The sequence below is a fragment of the Crinia signifera genome, chromosome 5, assembly GCF_055691185.1.
Source record: "Crinia signifera chromosome 5, ASM5569118v1, whole genome shotgun sequence".
In the NCBI taxonomy this organism is placed as follows: Eukaryota; Metazoa; Chordata; class Amphibia; order Anura; family Myobatrachidae; genus Crinia; species Crinia signifera.
In genome coordinates this window covers 27,368,630-27,381,556 of record NC_139221.1, presented here as the reverse complement: position 1 = coordinate 27,381,556, position 12,927 = coordinate 27,368,630, and the positions used below count along the sequence as shown (strand labels likewise).

General features: G+C 47.1%; 1 protein-coding gene across 5 annotated transcripts in view; it reads left to right on the top strand.

Moving 5' to 3' along the window:
• The window catches only part of ADCYAP1R1 (ADCYAP receptor type I), a 228,900-nt gene that overhangs the window by 104,634 nt on the left and 111,339 nt on the right, over positions 1 to 12,927 (top strand). The gene's annotated exons all lie outside the window — the stretch shown is intronic.

The window sequence follows — 12,927 nt, the reverse complement described above, 5'->3', positions numbered from 1 at the left end:
GAAAAAGAGATAGTGACTCGGGAATATGCTGCCATCTATTTCTCTGGTCAGCAATTTCGGGCCCTGAACAGTCTGCAGAACGGTCAACGACGGGATTTCTGCATCTTCAAGTTCAAACAATAGGTCAGCTTCGGCTAATGGACTCACAAATAGGTCACATCTGGCTGGATGCACAAAGCGCTAAGATGTATCTTAGTGGCTTTCAGTTGTCTGGTTGATCTTAAAAGCATCTATTGTGTAACAAAACTGTTTCAAGTGGATCTCAAGCTGAGACATTTATAATTTTTATATGTGGAACAGCTTTGGTTAATCAGAATGTAAATCACTGCTCGCTATGTGTTCTGTGAGAGCATGTCCTAGTTTCTCAGGGTGTACTGTATACTGGCAGAGGAGCGCCTATGAATGCACTAGGGGGGTGATTCTAATTTGTTCGGACGGATGGTTTGGGGACTGCGAATGCACATGGTCTTTTATGCGCATGGGAAGAATGATCCCCTTTGCCAGTGGCCTTGGCGACTTGCATAGCTGCCAAGTCGTTCACAGGGACCGGGGCGGGCTGGGTGCGGACGGCAGCTGGGTCGGGTGTCGCCCATGGGAACGCACAGCATTTCCATGAAAACGCTGGTGCTCGGGCGATATGAAGTGTGCCGGGGGCATCACCTGCCCGCCCTGTCTTTGTCCTAGCGGCCGCAAATAAAAGTAAGACTTGGAAACCATCGATTGATTTCTCCTGCAGCTGCGGAATGCAAGGGTATATGTCATCATTACACATCCCCTGTATAGACACTCTCTTGTTCCCTCTTTTTGGGACTTTTCTGTGTATACACTATCCTCGCCCCTACTCAGGCAGGGGTGATTCTCAGTACCATGGATCTCTGTTCTCGGACACAGATGGCGAGTTTTGCATACAATGAGAAAAGCAAATTCCATCATCTTTGTCTATCTCCATCCTATACTGAGTTGGACACATCATGACACATGACATGAGCCCTTATTCTAGTTGACTCGGACGGATGCGTATTTTTGGATGGCCACCAAGTGTTCTTAGCCCCGCCTACCGTACGGATCGGTCACACCATCCGAATGCGGTATGATGCCGACCACGAGTGGATGTTTCATGTGAACGCCTCCTCCATCTGAGGGAACCTCCCCCATCCTCCGATGGTCGCTGACCATCGAATGATGGAAAGAGTGGTCAGGCAGCACCGAGTGCTCCAGACCACTCGCACATTTTTCCGTATGAAAGCAGGGATATGGGCGGGCAGCTGGCATCCGGCAATGTCAGCTGTCCGCCCCCCACACGTGCGTTACGGCCGCAATACCATGCGTACGCCCAGTGCTTTCATGGGAACGCCCATGAAACGCAGGGCGTATGCATATGGTAATGAGGCTAAACAGCCCTGCACGCCCCTCTCCCCCCCCCTGTTCGGATGGTTCCGTACGATCATTTTCTGTACAGAACTCACGCCGTGTTCGTATGTGTAAGGCAGATACACCTCCGCACATGCACAAACACCAACCATCGGCTGTCTGTCCGCATTCGGAGCCATCCAACTCAACCAGAATAAGGGCCATGGTGACATGGGCATCCCTGACATGTGGGAGAGTCATCAGTATGCAATAGAAGTGCTGTGTCATTTTCAGCCTGTCAGATCACTTCCATCTTCCATGGGGTTTGTGCAAGTGTTCCCACTTATGGTGACAGATGCGCCAGCTGGTGTAAAATCAATCACAGGTAGATAATAGGGCCGGGATGTGGTGGAAGTTTGTTTTATCGACTGAGAAATAGTCACACGAAGTCAGACATTATAATGACCAACTTGTTTACAAATGCAAATGAGATCGGACTTCCCAGGGGATTTTTAGACCAGGAGGCGTTGGGGCAGGGCCCGGTGCCACCCTCTGCTACCGCTGCCCTCAGCATACTTTACCAATCCCAATCGGAGTCCACATGGATGGTAAAGTATGAAGAAGTCCAAAGAAATGAATAACATTGTGAAAACTTAATGTTGACTTAATCATTGTTGACCTAGCGCATATAGCTCTTTTGGGCAAACGATCACTGAATGCAGCATTGTATGCGACTCACAGAGCCACCACTCTCTAACCCCAACTTCCACCACCACCACAGCTCCAAGCTCTCTGTCCTCAGTGCCATGGCTCCCAGCTCTGCTCACTGCTGTGCCTTGTTGCCTGGTTGGACCCTACTGCTGCAGGATGATGCAAAGGAGCTGGAGATGCTGTTGGTCGCCATGGATACCATCTTGCCATCTGCGTGCTGCTGCAGGCCCTGCTCTACCTTCCGTCCCCTTTTTTCTCAAACACAAGTTCCTGTGACTTGTTCATGCGTCCTCGTTATACTCCGTTACTTTGAGAGTGGTATTATTATTGGACATTTAAAATGTATTATTGTTTCCGTACTGGCATACAGGACAATGGATTTCATCTAAAAATAAAATGTACACAACCATCTCTCTGTTCTAGCAGATTTAGATTTGTTGAGGAATTAGGTAAACTATGATCAGAATGGTCTGTGCACCACAGTGGTGGCTCCGAGACTGTTGATTGGACCTGTATCAACTGCTCCATCTGCTTCCTGCCTGCCGGGGTGGGTCTTGGCTGCACCGAGCCATCACATCACTGCCTCTGTGTGCCACAGCTGTTTCCCTAAGACTCTCTGTTTGAAGGGCATGATTTGACATTCTGCTTTGTGCCAATCAGCCATTTGCAACATGTTGGCCCGGTGTTGTAATTTCTTTGTTTTTTATTCTGAGGTGTTTGTTGGCCCACACTGCCAGCAGTAACCTATGCAGCGTGCCTAAGATGGCTTGGAGAACCATAGGCGATATGTACTGCATGTTAATCTGTTCACACAGGGTATAGCATACAACTACACGCGAGTTCAGTTCTTCCATATATGCCATGGTTCCTTGTATGGCTTGTCTCCCGCAAAGTAACCTTTGTATCCAGGGCCGGATTAAGCCTTTGGGGGGCCGGGGGTCACTTTAGACGGGGGGGAGGCTCCCACTTGTCATTACTGGCCACAAACGGCATGGGAGAATATTACACTTTCAAAACACAGAGTAAAGGCAGTATAAACTTTTTGGGTAACTGCAGGGTAAGGGATTAATATAAACAAATATATATATATATATATATATATATATATATATATATATATATATATAAAATACCACATGAAAAGCCTGTGTTTGTCCCTCTGTACCTTACTCTGCCTCTAATTAAAAACCCTCCCATGACGAGGCCACTGCTGCTGCTGTCCTCCATGGGCCTGAGAAGCATATGATGAGCTCTACCAAGCGGATCTCAGTACAAGCCTCTCAGCCTCTGACCTCTTGTGCAAAGTCTCATGGGACTTAGTCAACTCCCAGTAATGCACTGCACACTTGTGCAGTCAGTGTGCCTTGGCTCCCGATGCTCAGCACCAATAATCATTGTCACATTGGCAGATAGATGAAGCTGCAGCACTACCCCACTCCCATGCACCATTTTTTTTTTTCAAAAATACATGCCAACCACAAGGGGCCCCTAGATAGAGGGGGGCACAGGGGTACTGACCCCCTGTGCCCCCCCCCCCCTTAATCCGGTCCTGTTTGTATTGACAACTAACATGACTGCCTCAACTGGTTCATTTGTAGATGGGATTATAAATACATTAACATGACAGGCATGTTGGGATCTTACTCCTAGTGTTAGTTGGCCACCTCACCTCATATTGGCCCTTATTCTGATTGATGCGGACTTTACCGCGTTCTTACGGATCGCGTCTTTATGGCGTCTGCGCATGCGTGGAGAACGCTACGCGCATGTGCCACGCATTGACTCGGTACCAGTTCGGCCAAATCCCGTCCAGAACTGTTCACCGCTATCATTCGGGAAATAGGGGCGTATTATGGGCGTCATGCGGAATGACACATGGGCGTAGTTTCAAAGTGGGCAAAACGGGGCGGAAACATGGGCGGACACGGGGGAGTACACTTATGTTGGGGGGCGTACATTCGGAAACCACTCCGAATGCACGCGATCAAAAAGGGCAGAAATGTGCGGTGTCCACAAGTGTACTATTGCTTTGCGGACACCACTCGTTCATGCGGTAGGCGAACGTACGCCTAATGACTACAACCATTAACACCTGAACCCAATAGAATCTACTCCTTTACTCATTACTCACTAATAGGCCGCTTGTCAGTGCTTTAATTGAAACCATTGCACTTACATTGCTGTAAGGGTTAATGTGTGCTATGCATGTGTTAGGCATGCTTGTAAGGATATATTGGAATCTAATTGATTCCAATTCCAAATAAGCAGTTTTTTATGAGGATAGGTAATTGAATAAGTGGGTCATGTGATGTATTGCAGAAGATACTTCATAGTGGGTTGTTTGGCGTAAATACTCCGCTTACGTGCGGTAGCACCGCTTGGCTCCCGTTCGGATGCGGTATTCCCGAGCATACTCTGTAATACTCTGTAATACCGTGCCGAAGCTGAGTGTTTCTCTCGCACACGCATGGTTTGTATGTCGTCCGTAAACACGCCCTGTTCTTAAAGAGTGAGTCCGTCCGAATGCGGAGGACACGTGGGCGTTTCTACGGACGATGGCCGCATGCGGCAAAACACCGTGGCGTGCGGACCGCTCCGTAAGAATGCGGGAATTTCCGCACAGATCAGAATAAGGGCCATTGTTTCATCTCTTCTAGGCATCACCTATTCAACGCAAGGTTAATCCTACGCAGTCTGCCCAAGATGGCTGCCTCATTTTCCTTATGTGGGTGGAATTTATAACCTGTGGAATTTATTGCCCAGAATCTCTGCTCCTAACTACATTATGCTTACCGTGCTCTCTGGGAGGTTTATTTACTAAGATGGGAGTTCTATTGAAGATGGGATGTGGACTATAGCAACCAATCAGAATTGCCCATAGCAACATCTCATCTGAAATAGAACTCCCATCTTGGTAAATTAACCCCTACGTCTTATTTATTTAGCACCTTCTAGAAGATATAGGGGGAAATGTACTAAGATGTGAGTTGTATTTCACATGGGATGTTGCTACGGGCAACCAATCAGATACTATCTATTATCTTCTAAAAGGTGCTAAAAAAATGAGCACCCTTTTTGGTTGCCCATAGCAAAATCCCATGTGAAATACAACTCACATCTTAGTTAATATCCCCCATAATCTGATTAGTTGCCCATAGCAACATCCCACCCTCTATAGAACTCCCATCTTATTAAATAAACCCATGAGTTTTGTTGTTTTTAGTTATTTCTGTGTTGTTTTTCTACTTGTAAAACTAACTCTTTTGTGTTCTTTTTTTGTCTTTATAGGGACTTTGGGGTAAATTTATTACAATAGGAGTTCTATTGAAGATGGGATTTTTCCCATAGCAACCAATCAGATTCTATTCGTTATTTATTTAGCATCCCAATATCCCATCTCCAATAGAACTCCCATCTTAGTAAATTTATCCCTTTGAGTGCTGATGGAGAAAATAGTCATATAAATAAAATTATAATTATATCTAACACATTATTACAAATACACACAGGGCAGTATTCAATGAGGATAATTCGCCCTGTTTCACGGCGAATTTGTGCTATTTTCGCGTTGGGAGGTGATTTTTGGGGTCAGAAAGTGAATCACCCTATTCAACGTGCACTTCTCTCCGTCTTTCTAAGTGATTTTCATCGTGTGTCGCCGTGTAGCAAATCACCATCTTTTCATGGTGAAGTGGAAAGTGAACTTTTAAAATAAAGTTGTTGTTGTTTTACGTTTGGTGTCAAAAAATCAGGAATTTTATTCTGAGGAGGGGCATCTTATTTTTATTCATGTGCTTATAACACATAAATATATATTTAATAAAAAAAAAAAACAGAGCAGCCAGCCAGCCAGCAGGGGGCCGGGAGCCGAGAGACGCTCATTAGATATTCATATATTCACTGCTCCCGATCATTACATATGCACGATCGGGTGCAGTGAATACCCGGTCCCCTGCTGGATCTCCCTGTGCTGCCTGGCTCCCGGGAAGCCCACCTCCCCCCCCCCCCCCCCCCCCACATACGTTCTGGGGCAGGCAGGGAGACTTCCATCTCCCTGCCTGCCGCCATCCTCAGGCTCCCTGCGGCGTCCGCCGCAGGAGTTCACATTCTTGTCAGGGGCAGCGAGCCCCTGCCTCATTGAATACTGTGTCAGCAAGGGCTGGCAGCGAGGGCTCCAGCCCTCCGGAACACGGCGAATGTGCAGCGAATCCTAAACAGCATTCGCTGCACATCTCGATTAGGGACATTGAATACTGCCCTTACAGTAAATGTCGCCTAGCAATGAAAGTTTTCTGCAGCAGAATGGATTCATCTATTTAGTGCTGTGGGCCGCCATCTTGACCATGTGATCAGTTCTATTTTGACTTAGTGGCCCTTATTCTGGTTCACTCGCAACGGAAAATTCGGTACTTGTGTATTTTGGCGGCGCCCGTCGTGGGCATCGTGTGCCTTAACTTTAAGGCACAGGACGCAACGCGATGGACGCGATTTCTCCATAGGCTTCAATGTTAAAATATTTTTAACATTGAACCCGATGGAGAAATCGGGTCCATCGCGTCGCGTCGTGTGCCTTAAAGTTAAGGCACACGACGCGACCGACGCGACCGACACGATTTCTCCATAGGCTTCAATGTTAAAATATTTTTAACATTGAAATACTGTCGGACGCGTCGGACTTGTGTCATTATAATGGCACAAGATAAGATGGACTTGATAAAGTCCATCTAACATAGAAAACAATGGGAAATGGGCCAATATGACCCATTTCTCATTGTATATGGCCCCGTCATGTCCAAATATAAATGCCCCCCATTGTCAGCGGCACCCCAGTATTGACGCCAACCCGAAGCGTGGCGAGCGTAGCGAGCCCGCGAGGGGCGGCGGTACGCGTCCTACGACCTTTTCATACCCCTACTATCCACGTCGGCGTGGAGTTGAGAATAGAATAGTGTGGCGAGCGCAGCGAGCCCGAAGCGTGGCGAGCGCAGCGAGCCCCGCGAGGGGACGCGGATACCTTCACAGGTATCCGCGTCCCCACGCAGGCTTCACAGGTGTCCGCGTCCCCTCGCAGGGCTCGCTGCGCTCGCCACGCTTCGGGCACGGTGGCTCGCTGCGCTCGCCACACTATTCTATTCTCAACTCCACGCCGACGTGGATAGTAGGGGTATGAAAAGGTCGGAGGACGCGCACCGCCGCCCCTCGCGGGCTCGCTGCGCTTGCCACGCTTCGGGTTGACGTCAATACTGGAGTGCCGCTCACAATGGGGGGTCAGTTATATTTGGACATGACGGGGACATATACAATGAAAAATGGGCCATATTGGCCCATTTCCCATTTTATTACATGTAAAATGGACTTTATCAAGTCCATCTTATCTTGTGCCATTATAATGGCACAAGACCGACGCGACCGACACGATTTCAATGTTAAAATATTTTAACATTGAAGCCTATGGAGAAATCGCGTCCATCGCGTCGGTCGCGTCGTGTGCCATGTTAATGCACACGACGCGACGCGATGGACGCGATGGACCCGATTTTTCACACACGATGGACGCGATCCTCATCGTGGGCGCCGCCAAAATACACAAGTACCGAAAATTCCTTCTCAAATGGACAAAACCATGTGCACTGCAGGTGGGGCAGATGTAACTTGTGCAGAGAGAATTAGATTTGGGTGAAGTTTTACTTCAAACTGAGATCTATATTGCAGTGTAAAAATAAAGCAGTCAGTATTTACCCTCCACAGAAACAAAATAACTCACCCAAATCTCTGCACATGTTACATCTGCCCCACCTGCAGTGCACATGGTTTTGTCCATTTGAGAAGGAATTTGCCTTTGCGAGTGAACCAGAATAAGGGCCAGTATTCTTGGTTTAGGTTTGGGCTGTATGAAAGGCGTTGTTGCTTAGGGCTATGTAAGTAAGAGTGAATAAACAATGAATTAACAATGACAATATGCTAAAACAGATTTTTATATTTGCATCCTTGGCATGATTACAATCTACGTTTTTTGAAACCAGTCAACTGCTGCATTTCCTCCATGATATCATTTTCTTCCCATTATTTAAGGAAGTGCACCATCCGTTGTGAGAGAGCTGTGCCTTACAGTACCCAATTAGGTGGGGATGGGATTGCAGAGCTAATTTATGCCAGTACAAAAGCCCATTCTTCACATTAATGAATTGATAATAAAACATAACATTTTAGAACTCTAATTGCTGAGTTCAGGGCCGGTTCCAGGTACGGCAGCGCCCCAGGGCAGGGGAGGGGGGCGCGCGAACGCCGCCAGCCCACCACTCACCTGCACCGGGGGGGGGGGGGGGGTGATGTGGCGGCTGAGTCGCTCCACGACAGGGGGGGGAGAGAGGAGGAGAGTTGCGGAGGAGGTAGGGGAGGGGCGCTCCACAAAGGGCAGGAGGTGGGGATGGTGCGGGTCTCTGCCCACCCCCCTCCCTCTCCACCACCCATCAGTGAGACACTGCGGCCGCCCGCGAGTGGGACGGCGGCATAGTGCATGAAAAGTGATAAATTGGAGACAGATAAACCACCAACCAATCAGCTGCTAACTGCCGCACTACAGGCAGTGTTTGACAAATGACAATTGGGGGCCGATTGGCTGTTGGTTTGTCGCTCGCCATTTTAGCACTTTTTGAGGCTTAATACATATCTCCCATATACAGTTTATGTGCTCTGTTCAGACTTGCTAAAAATTGATTTTTTTTATATGATAATATGACAGTTGATGAATATTATAATTCTTACATGAATAAACATTTCCATAAAGTGATATAATAAGGACAGCTTCCTACCGCTCACACGGATTTGCGCACCCACATTGCCGACGCAGTCCTAGGATATATCAGTGAGTCAGTAGAATCTGTTCTCAATGAATGTGATTTTTCCTTCCCAGAAACTAATACAAATTGGCTAAGCCACTTTCAAAGATTGCATGAGATCTGTCCCTCATTTTTTCTAAGTGTTTGAGAAATGACTGTAATTTTAAACACTTTATGCATTATTAAAGGATAAGGCTCAACGTCAGTCCACATCGACAAAGATAGTTTGTGATACATTGTGACACGATGGCTGCAAGTGTATGACACATACACAGGAAAACATTATATAAAGCACTTCAACCCTCTGAGAAGACGTATGTGAGACGAGTCACAGAGAGACGGGAACATTGGGTGATTAGCGGACTCTTATAAACTTGCATCTTGCAGAAAGTTTCATCTCTGCCTCCTGCATTCATTACAGGATTAAATCACCTCATTGTAATTAGGCAGGGAGGTGGTCGCAGTGATGACTGGTCTGTTATCTGTATTACAGGCGTGATGGGATGACTTCTCTACTTTATCTAGATTTTATTATACATGGCCTGGCTACTTTGTACAAACGTGATATACAAATTATCAGGCAGGACCCGGGCTTAAGCTGGGTACACATATATACAATCATCGGGCCGTTCTTCCGTTCTGGGACGAATGGCCGTTTGATTGTATAGGTGTGTACGCTGTCCCGACTCTGTATGATCGATAAACGGCCAAAAACAATCTTGTCCGTCCATACTCGGTCGGTCGAAGGGTCAGTGTTGTTTAATATTCATCCGACAGGACGGGCCCATATCGGAACAAAAGTGCAGTGTGTACGCACGTTCGATCGATATGCTGGAAGTTCTTGCGACTATACTGCCAAAGCTGGAACACCCATGTGGACGTTCTGTAGCTGCATGATCTCTCCTACAGCAAAATAAGCGTTCACCTCTCCCCATGTATATTTAAAGAAATAATCATAATATACATGCACCCATCTTTATAGCAGGTCGCCGTATCTGTCCCTAGTCACCCTACCGGCTGCTATAAAGATGGGATATGCGACTACAGTCAGCCGGCAGGGTGACTTTGGACAGATACGGCAAACTGCTATAAAGACAGGGTGCGCGACTACAGTCAGTTTGCTGTATCTGTCCATAGTCACCCTGCCGGATGACTGTAGTCGCTTTCCCCCGTCTTTCTAGAAGTTTGCCGTATCTGTCCATAGTCACCCTGCCGGCTGACTGTAGACGCTTTCCCCCGTCTTTATAGCAGTTTGCCGTATCTGTCCATAGTCACCCTGCCGGCTGACTGTAGACGCTTTCCCCCGTCTTTATAGCAGTTTGCCGTATCTGTCCATAGTCACCCTGCCGGCTGACTGTAGACGCTTTCCCCCGTCTTTATAGCAGTTTGCCGTATCTGTCTATAGTCACCCTGCTGGCTGACTGTAGACGCCTTCCCCAGTCTTTATAGCAGTTTGCCGTATCTGTCCATAGTCACCCTGCCGGCTGACTGTAGACGCTTTCCCCCGTCTTTATAGCAGTTTGCCGTATCTGTCCATAGTCACCCTGCCGGCTGACTGTAGACACTTTCCCCCTGTCTTTATAGCAGTTTTCCGTATCAGTCCATAGTCACCCTGCCGGCTAACTGTAGACGCGTACCCCGACTTTTGTTTAGGTTCTGTACTCATGCATCTTTGTTTAGGTATGCACTTAACCCAGCCCCTTATGATAATTTTGTTTATATATGTCGTGTCAATAGCCCAAATCAATAGAGTGTGTATGGTGGTACAATCTTTTTCTTGCGACTGTTTGGACGGGAGTACAACGGACGTCGCAAGTAAAATTGTACAGGTGTGTACGCGCGTATCAGCAGTTGTTTGTGGACAGTCCGTCGCGTCTATGGTTGGTGGAACGGTCGCAAGAAAACAGGGATTGTATATATGTGTACCCAGCTTTAGAACAACACAGTGTACAGCTGATGGAAGCAGCAACTGGTATTCATTTACCATCTGCTATCAGACCAATTGTAATTTGTATGTTATTGCCAATTGTAATAAATGCCAAACTTTTACACACGGGATGACTGAGCCTCCATGCTTAATGAAGTAGTATAGCACAGCTCGCTCAGCACAGGGGATATGGTTGAATGGTCGACCTAAACATGTTCGTCAGTCATTAGATCGACACCACTAGGTCGACATACTGAAAGGTCGACATGGGTCTAGGTCATCATGGGACAAGGTTGACACACGCATTAGGTCGACACAAGCATTCGGTCGACATGGTCTAGGTCGACAGTCTAAAGGTCAACATGGGGTTTTTCACTGTTCTTTGAGCTGACATGTGCCGACAAGCGGTATTTCATGCCCTACCATCCACTAGGGCGTGGTGGGAGAATAAAATAGTGTGCCGAGCGTAGCGAAGCACCGTGTCCGAAGTATGGCGAGCACAGCGAGCCATGTGAGGGGACGTGGTACACTTTAACCTGTGTCCATGTCGACTGTGTCGACATTCTGGTTTAAAAAAAACAGTGAAAAACCCCCTATTGACCTATTGACTGTCGACATAGACCATGTCAATGTAATGTGTGTGTCGACTTTGTCCCATTAAACCCCTGTCAACCTTTCAGTATGTCGACCTAGTGGTATGTTGACCTAATGACTGTTGACCATCTTTAGGTCCACCAAACTATCCATACCCCAGCACACATGCAAAGCACCAGCGATGTGCGCTGAGTAATCTGTCACGGCCAATGTTCTCTGGTGAGAGAACACTGGCGATGACTAGATTTAAACAGCATGCCTTATAAATCTTGTCCGGCGATGGTGACGGGCAGGGCCCCGCATCACCATCGCTGTGGTGCCTACATACGGACCGATCCGTGCGTAATTTCCAAGCAATCTATTCAGATCGCTTAGAAATAGGGCGACAATCGCCCCATGTGTATGCCGCATAAGAATAATGCAACCAATATTTACCCTGCACAGAATCAAAATAACTCCCACAAATCTAACTCTCTCTGCACATGTTACATCTGCCCCGCCTACAGTGCAGCATGGATTTGTCCACCTGCAAAAACTGCAGCCTGGCTAACAGGTGTGAATTAGTGCTTGAAAAATGACAGTTAAGAGATGATTGGTTGGTATTTTGGGGGCTTGGAGAGACATAAATTGAATGGAGATAAAGTAATAGACAATCAGCTGCTAACTGTCATTTTTCATAAACAGCCGTTTTTTATCAGTCTCTAATTTATACAGATCTGGATTTCCATGACATATAACATTTCAGGCTGTGAACTATGCGGGGAAAAATAAATTGCTCCGAAGGAATCGGTATGAAATCCCGACGGTCAAAATCCCGACAGGGTCAAAATCCCGAATGGGTCATAATACCGACAAGGACAAAATGCCGACAAGGTCAAAATTCCGACATTTAAAATCCCGACAAGGACAAAATCCCGACATTTAAAATCCCGACAAAGTCAAAATACCGACATATAGAATGTACAGTTGAAAAAGTCAACATGACTTTCCGTCGACATGTTGCGAGCTTGACATGGGTTTTTTCAGTCTTTTTACCCGTATGTCGACACAGTTGACATGGACTCGCTTCGCTCGCAATGCTTCGGGCACGGTGCGCTCTGCACACTATTTTATTCTCCCACCACACCCTAGTGGATGGTGGGGCATGAAATACCGCCTGTCGGCACATGTCGGGTCAAGAAACAGTGAAAAAAAATCATGTCGCCCTTGTGACCTGTTGACGGAAAGTCATGTTGACTGTTTCACCTGTACATGCTATATGTCGGTATTTTGACCTTGTCGGGATTTTAAATGTTGTGATTTTGTCCTTGTCGGGATTTTAAATGTCGGGATTTTGTCCTTGTCGGGATTTTGTCCTTGTCGGTATTTTGACCCATTCGGGATTTTGACCCTGTCAGGATTTTGACTGTTGGGATTTTGACTGGGGGGGGGGGGGTGTATCAAAAGCTCTGCGAGAGTTGTGTGTGTACGGGGAAGGGAGCGGATGTCTTCTATCTCACATACTGT